Source organism: Haemaphysalis longicornis, unplaced genomic scaffold, assembly GCF_048455015.1.
Source record: "Haemaphysalis longicornis isolate Haplotype H1 unplaced genomic scaffold, Haemaphysalis longicornis Haplotype H1 scaffold_6, whole genome shotgun sequence".
NCBI classification, from domain to species: Eukaryota; Metazoa; Arthropoda; class Arachnida; order Ixodida; family Ixodidae; genus Haemaphysalis; species Haemaphysalis longicornis.
This window is the reverse complement of record NW_027526407.1, coordinates 208,604,596-208,613,344: the sequence shown is the minus strand read 5'-3', so window position 1 is coordinate 208,613,344 and position 8,749 is coordinate 208,604,596. Positions and strand designations below refer to the sequence as shown.

General features: G+C 47.1%; 1 pseudogene; it reads left to right on the top strand.

Moving 5' to 3' along the window:
- Positions 1-2,872: 2,872 nt before the first annotated feature.
- On the top strand, positions 2,873-6,950 carry LOC144143458 (uncharacterized; annotated as a pseudogene).
- The last annotated feature ends 1,799 nt before the right edge of the window (positions 6,951-8,749 follow it).

The window sequence follows — 8,749 nt, the reverse complement described above, 5'->3', positions numbered from 1 at the left end:
AAAGAGGAAAGAAACGCATCCTGTGGTTGAACCACAGAAGGAGATAGCGGGGCATGGCCAGGCGCTGCTGCTGACAAAACGTAAGTGGAGAAACCACATGGCGAGGTCCGGGGCAACGTCATGAAAGAACGTGGCGTTGTTGCCCACGCATACGGCAAAAGGTGTGTGCCTTCAAAATTCGCATCGTGGCCATCGTGTAGGCTGGATACCCAACCTTCTCTGCTTGGAAGGGGCACACTGGGGCGGGCCCTGCTGAGTGATCCGGCCTGCAGGCGAACACTTTTAGCTGCTGGGGAGCCCGGATGAATTCGAGCACCCCACAAAAAGCACGCACGACTGAAAAGGTAGGGGGCAAGAGAGGCCTGAAAGTAGCACCGCATGAGTGGCCACGCTGAGAGTAGAGAGAGAAGGAGCAGGAGAACGGTATAATCGACACCCCAGCAGTCGTTTTCCCCGTCTCTCTCTGCCAGCCAAAGCTGATCTTTGAGGTCGGAGCTCACTTTGGGGCTGGCTGTGCACGCCCATGCTCGGACGTGACCGAGTGGGGGGAGCCCCAGCCCGCTCACCACTGTCGCCGCTGCTTTGGCGCCACGTCCACGACTGAGCTTTATCGTGTGTGTGCGTTGGAAATGCACACGTATGTGGAGCAGCCACTCCGTTCGCAAATGTGCTGTATTCACGAGAGCGTCTGAATGCGGTCCGTATAAGCGCCACGTTCATTTTTGACTGGAATTGAGATATCATGAGCTTGATGTCTGGTAATAGGCTAATGCCACGCCTTTTCGATCAAGAAACGCAAGTACACTTTCCTGGATTAAATTTAAAACCGTTGCTATCTGCCCAAACAGCTAGCCTCTTAACACCAAGTTGGACCTGTCGCTTGCAGATAGACAGGTTACAAGACTTAAAGGATAATTGAACGTCGTCTACATATATTGGGCAGGAAATTGATGGTGGCAATGCCTTTATGAGTGCATTTATTTTTACTCTGAACAGAGTGGAACTCAAACGTTCGCCTTCCGGCAGGCCATTTTCGTGCACATGACCCCTTGAGAGTGCACTTCCAACTCCAACACGAAAGGTTCTTTCAGGCACGTAGCTGGCAAGTGTGTTTAGCATGTTACCCGACATGCCGGAAGACTTCAGGTCGCTTAGGACGCCGTACCACCACGCGCTATCGTATGCTTTTCCTCATCAACGAATACCGTCATACAATATTGTTTGTGGAGGAAAGCATCCTTGATATACGACTCTAATGCAACAAGCTGATCGTTGGTACATCGTCCTGCCCTAAAGTCTGCCTGGCAGCTCTCGAGAAGACCGTTGTACTCTAAGACGTACACCGTACACGAGTTTCATGTTTATCATCTTCTCAAGAAGCTTACACAGGCAGCTTGTCAGGGCAATGGGGTGGTAATTTGCAGGAGAGAAAGGGTCCTTCCCTTCTTTCTGGAAAGCCCCTACTATGGCCTCCCTCCAAGAGCGTGGAATATGATCCGAAAACCATATTTTATTGTATAGATGTAGACGTGTTTCAAGGGTGTCTGAGTGTAGGTGTTGTATGATGGTGTATGTGATTTTCTACCATGTTACCTGGAGCTGAAGGCTTACATGCGGTCAGGGCTTCCTTCAGCTCATGAATTGAAAAAGGAGAATTGTATGAAGTGTGCGACTTGTTATCACGCAGGGACTTCTTTTCGCAAGACATTTTGTGTTTCATGAATGTATTTGTGTAGTGTGCCGAACTGGACACGTGTTGGAAGTGTTTTGCAAGTGTGTTAGCCTGGTCTTCAAGTGTGTCCTCTGTTGTGCTAAGCAGGGGCAGGCAGTGTGGCTGCTGTCCTTTGTGTCTGTGTATGAATAATGGATGTCAAAAAGGTGTGCCATCTCTCTTGTTTTGCCCCATGGCGCACACGTTTTCCAAACGCCTTTGACCGTTTGAACAAGAGGAGGTTACCCGACGTGGGGTACCGACGAAGGATACCCCACGCCTTGTTTTGGGCCTCTCGTGCCCGCCTACAGTCCTCATTCTACCACCGCCTACTCTGGTTACGCGGGGCAACAGAGGCGTGGGAAATGAACTTTTAGGCGGCGTAGAGGATGTGCGTGTGAGGAGTTGGCCCGCTTCTTCATCGTGTAGGTGTCCTTTAGATGTGTGGTGTAGTTTGGATGTCTGTGTAAATGTGATCCAGTTTGCTGTTGATTCATTACACCTTTTATGCGAAGACGGACTGCTTGGGCCCCTACCTATATATGTTAATAAAGTGGGGAAATGGTCACTACCAAATGGGTCCGTACCCACACCCCACTGAAGACATGGAAAGAGAACTGCGGAGCCAATGGCCAAGTCAAGAGTTCAGTATGTATAGTGTCCTAAGTTCTGATATGTAGGTTGTTTGTTGTTGAAAAGCCATGCTCTGGAGGATCTAAAAACTTCTCTTTATTAGGGCGCATTAGGGTAGCCTGTTAGGATGTATGTTCGGGTAGCTGGTCAACCAGTGCATCGAATTCGGAGCTGAGAAGTGCAAAGTCAGGAGAGATGTAGATGGAGCATACCGTGATCAGCCTATAAATATTATCGTACCCATCTCAACAGCCTCAAGGACAGTGTTTAAAAAGAGAGAGTGGCATGCTAATGATTTCTGGGCGACAATGGCCACACCACCCCAAGAATGAATGCAGACAACCCTGTCCTTTCTGAATACTATGTACCTATTTAGGAAATTTGTCTGGTTGGAATTGAGGTGTCTTGGCGACACATGATACTTGGCTGACTGGCATGCAGCATCTCATACACATCGTCAAGATTTTTAAGGAGGCCTCTGCAGTTTCATTCGATGATGTTTTCTGTTCCCATTATTTACATTAAGGAATGACTGGAGTGTGTGTGTGTTGTTCATGTGTCGTCTTTCGGGGATGTGTCGTCTTTCGGGGAGGTGGGCTCGGTGACTGCGCAGCAGCGCAGTTCACTGATCCGTTCGCCTTTGCCATGCAGATCTACGCCCTCTTCGCCGCAGCCCTGCTTTCTGGACTCGTGCTGCCCCAATCTGCAGCCTCACCGATCCCAGCGACGCACAATTGCGGGATCGGCGCAGGCAACTGCTCACGCCACTTCGCTCACGCTTCGGCGTGTACGGAAGCGCCACCCCTCCTCCTCTCCTGCCCTCCCGGATACCTGGATTCATCATGGAAAACAGCATCGCCACCGACATCAGCCGCCGCCTCTCCTATCCCTGTCCTCCCTCCCATCCCTGTCCGTCTGCCCTCTGTGGGCTCGGTGACTGCGCAGCAGCGCAGTTCACTATTTCCGTTCGCCTTTGCCATGCAGGTCAGTAATTCACACAGTCTGTTCGCTAAAAAATCTAGTAATTACTTTTTGATACAGTCACCGAGCCCACAGTGTTGCATTGCCATTGCCGCTGAATGCGCGAGTGTCATTTATTCCTTGTGCTCCAAGCCGGTGACGTTGAAACAAACCCCGGCCCTGGTACCATTGAAGAAGTTGCCACCGAATTAAAAAAAATTATCCGCTGGTCAATCCACCGTTCTCACCGAACTAAAGGAGTTGAAAGATCAGCTGCAATCCACTGATAAATTAATAACAGACTTAAGTAAACGGATAACAGATCTTGAGAGCCACTTCAAGTCCCTTTCATCTCTTAAAGTTGAAATGGACAGCTTAAAGGCTACCACACTTCAGATGTCCCACCAGATAGACAGCTTATCAGCCCGAGTGGATGACTCTGAAAATCGCTCCCGCAGAAACAATTTAATATTCTATGGCATTCCCGACACTAACCCTTCCGAACATTTTACTGAACCAGAAAAACTAGTAATTGCTCTTTGTGCTAATCACATGGAGCTGAATATTGAACCAAAGGACATAGACAGAGCGCATCGTCTTGGCCGTCACGCTGTAGACAAGGAAAGGCCGATAATTGTAAAATTTAACACTTTTAAAACAAAGGACAAGATTCTTTCAAACGGCCGCAAACTCAAAGATACCGATTACAGCGTTGGCGAAGACTTTTCCGCCACAGTTCGAATCGCTCGCAGGCATCTTATCGCTTTCGCAAGGTCCCAGTCCTGTCCATTTATGTTGACCTTTAAAACCCTACGCATGGGCAAAAAACGCTACATATTTGACGAATCGACACAAACGGTGAAAGAATTACTATAGCTAGTTCCTCGCAATCCACATGTGCGTCATGGCCCCAGATCCACCCCACGCCCACTACTTTCCTTCTCAGTTATCTTTACTAATATACGCAGTTTTCTACCCAAGCGAGACGTCATTTCTAATCTTGTTTCCTCGTCGAGCAGTAACATTTTAGTGTTATCAGAAACGTGGCTATACCCTGACATCAGCGACCATGAAGTTCTAGCAGACCTTCCAAATTTTACAGTTTTTCGCAAGGACCGTATAGATAGGCGAGGCGGAGGCGTGGCTATTGCAATCAGCAAAGATATTTCTTGTACTGCAATTAACATTCAGACTGACCTCGAAATTATATGGCTTCTTTGCCACGCCACTCCCGAAACTGTTTTAATTGGTGCCTGCTATAGACCTCCCCACAGCACTCCCGATTTTGCTCGTAAGCTTAACGATATGTTAAATGATCTATCTACTGTATACCCTAACGCCCGCATTCTCCTCTTTGGGGATTTCAATCATCCTCTCATTGACTGGGTAAACCAAATTACTTTGACGTCAGGAGAACCCGAAGCGCACGGCTTTCTTGATGTGTGCCTAAACTTTAACTTAACCCAACTTGTAACTGAACCAACTCGCGTAACTCATACGTGCGCCAATACCCTTGATTTAATACTAACGGATCACCCTGAGAGCCTTTCGTCCATTTCATATCTTCCAGAAATTAGCGATCACAAGGTAATTCATGCTGAGTTTACGTTCAAACCGGTGTCTCGTCAGAAAAGTAAAAAAACTATACGTCTTTATGACAAAGGAAATTATACAGCTATCATTGATGAACTCCGCTCTTTCTTTCCATCATTCGAATCATTATTCCAAAATAGAAGCGTGCAAGATAATTGGAAAATATTTACGGACAAAGTGGATTATCTTGTGAGCGAATATATACCCACATTTAATTTCCAGGCCGACACTCAAAAGCCCTGGTTCACCAGAACATTAAAACGCCTCGAAAACAAAAAGAAACGCCTCTTTCGTTCAGCCAAACAGAAGGGAAGCCAATGCGCATGGGAAAAATACTATGTAGCTGAACATGACTACCTCGGAAAGATTTGCGAAGCAAAGCACTCTTTCTATAACTATAACTTGCCGAACATTCTAAAAAGTGACCCACGCAAGTTTTTCGAAATAATCAACCCTCACCCAACTCAATCGACTAACTTCACCGATGATGCCGGCAGACCAGTGAGTGACGTCGATTGTGCAAAAATCTTTAATAACGCATTTGGATCAGTGTTCACAAAAGAAAGAGACCTTCCATTTTTCATGCCGACTTCCACTATCGAACTCTTCATGCCATCCATCACATTTTCCATGTCCGGTATAATATCTATAATAAACAACCTAAAGTTGTCGTCCTCCGCTGGTGTAGACAATATTAACTCCAAGTTCCTTAAAAACACTGTAGATGTCTGTGCCGAATACTTATGTTTATTGTTTTCACAGTCACTCTCAACAGGCCAACTGCCCGACGATTGGAAAAAAGGGAAGGACATTCCAGTCTTCAAAACCGGTAACAAAAACTCGCCTCTAAATTATCGTCCAATCTCTTTAACGTCGGTGCCTTGCAAAATCATGGAACACGTCATATTCACTCACATTATCAGTTTTCTTGACGAGGTTAATTTTTTTCATCCTGCACTACATGGCTTCCGAAAAGGATTTTCATGCGAAACACAGCTAGCACTTTTTGTCCATGACCTTCATTCCAATCTCGATAATAACCTTCAAACCGACGCCATATTTCTAGATTTCACCAAAGCATTCGATAAGGTACCCCATAAACGCCTGTTACTGAAACTTTCCCACTTAAACTTACACCCCGCAGTCTTAATCTGGATCCAAGAATTTTTAAATAACCGTTCCCAATCTGTCCTTGTAAATAATCAGCTCTCCAATTTTATTCCGGTTACATCAGGTGTCCCTCAGGGTTCCGTCCTTGGCCCCTTGTTATTTCTAATATATATTAACGACCTCCCAACGAACTTAACTTGTAACATACGCATGTTTGCTGATGACTGCGTTTTGTACCGCACAGTAACTAATGTATCCGATCAAATTAGCCTCCAATGTGACCTTAACCAAGTACAGCGTTGGTGTGAACACTGGCAAATGGAACTTAATCCTAACAAATGTAAACTTATGTCGTTTCAGCGTCGCCATAACCCGATGACCACTTCCTACATAATTTCTAACACTAATGTTCAACTTGTGCAATCATACAAATACCTTGGCCTAACTTTGTGCAGTGACCTAACTTGGACTGAGCATATCCGGACTATCATCGCGGCTGCTAATCGTACTCTCGGCTTCCTAAAACGTCATCTGCGCAACGCACCTCGCCATGTAAAATTACTAGCTTATCAATCCCTCGTAAGAAGCAAGCTCGAATACGCGTCGTCAATTTGGAACCCACACCACGCGTATCTCATCACTGCACTCGAATCACTTCAAAACCGGGCTACTAGATTCATTCATTCCTCATATGCCTATCACATTAGCGTGTCATCTTTAAAAGTAGAAATTGGCCTGTCCCCTCTGTCTTCCCGCCGCCGCATTGCTACCTTTTGCTTGTTTCATAAACGTTTTCACAGTCCACTTGCAATCGAACCTTACATCTCCCCCCCATTTCGCAGATCACATCGCATTGGCCATATCTTTCAAGTTACCCGTCAACGTTCCCGCACCGTTACTTTTGCTGCCTCATTTTTCTTCGTGCAGCAAAAGACTGGAATGACCTCCCCCACCATATTGCAGCAATCACCTGTCCATCAACATTTATGCATAGCGTCACAAATCATTTTTCAAACTAATTCATGGCTTTTTTGTACGTTTTTGTGTAACCCCACCCCTTATGTAATGTCCCTCCGGGGACCTTTAAGGTAATAAAATGAAATGAAATGAAATGTTACTCTAGGATTTCCCTTTTTGGGTATGTTGTAGGCTCGGACTTCGGAGGCCACTCCTTGCGCTGCATTGCAGGCAGGAACGGCCCGACATCCATCTCCTCGTCAGTTGTCAGAGGGGTGCCCGACGGGCAGGGCCCCCTTGACTTGGGCCCCCTTCGGGGACCTTTCGTTTGAGCCGCGACCGCCAAGGGTGTCGGATGCGCCAGAGGTAGCACGGGCGGTGCGGTGTCGGTTGGAGCCGATGTGGGGCCACCAGTGTCCATCCCCTCGGCACCCTCCAACGTGCTGAAGGTCGGAGAGGCGGTGTTGGGAGCGGCGTCGGTGCCAACAGAGACGGTTGGCACCACAACCGCTGCTGCATCAGCAAGCGGCGTGGTTACGGGTTGGGTTGCCTGAAGCAAACTAACGTTTGGGTTTGGGCTAGTTGGTTCATAATTGGACTAGTTGGTTCATAAGACACAGCGCTCGGGTCCCTGTCTTCTTCTCTCGCTGTCCTTCTTTTAAGCGCTGTTTCACAGTTTAATTGCCTAAAGCAACCCAGCGGGGATTGCGGCAGGGACCAGGTCAGACTCGCTAAACTGGGTCCCTGTGGAAACAAGAGACGCCGCTCCGCCCCCCGACGAGCTGCGTCGGCGTACCTCCCCAGGGGGAAAGAGGCGAACCTCTTCCGCACCCCTGGAAAGGTGATGTTCTGTGACCTTGATGTTGATTATCTCTTTTTGTAATTGAAATTTTCCGCACTTGCGGGAGTATGCCGCATGCGGCCCCCGACAGTTCACACAAGAGAAGGTCTTGGATGGACAGTTGTGATGATCCTTTGCCGCGCATTTTGCACTTGTTTTTCGGCCACGACAAGAGTTCGTACCATGCCCGACCCGCTGTCATTTAAAACAGCGCGGGGGGTTCGGGATGAAGGGACGAATGGAGCATCAGATAAAGCCGGCATTTATATGTTGCGGGAGTGTGGAGCGGTAGAAGGCCAAGAATATGTGCTTGGTGGGAATCTTCTTGTCGTCTCTCTGGATAGTGATGCGCCTCACCGCTGTGACACCCTGACACTTCATTCCCGCAAGGAGATCTGCAGCACTGATTCCGGAAGAGTTTATCTTGCGTCACTCAACTAATACAGTTCACGCATAATATCGCACTAACACTGGATGGTCGTGAATCTGTTGACTGCATTTTCTTAGATTTTAGATAATCATTTGATGTAGTACCACATACACTGTTGTTGGAAAAACTGTCCTTATATGGTGTAACCCCTAAGACTTTGTCATGACTTTCAGCCTACATTACCGGTAGACAACAATAAAATCATCAATAGTGCAGCCTCTTATACCTCAGCTGTGTATTCAGGGGTGCCCCAGGGGTCGGTCTTGGGACCTTTGTTGCTTCTGCTTTTTGTAACTGATATCAGTGATAACATTACATCATCCATGAGGCTCTTCACTGACGATTGTGTGCTGTATAGGAGAATTTCTTGTGAAAGTGATACCCACGTAATTCAAAATAATCTCAACAAGATTAATACTTGGTGCGAAAAATGGGGCATATCAGTAAACCTCGAAAAACCGTCTCTATTAGGTTTACCAGGAAAGAAAATGTCCACTACCGAACTTATAAAATA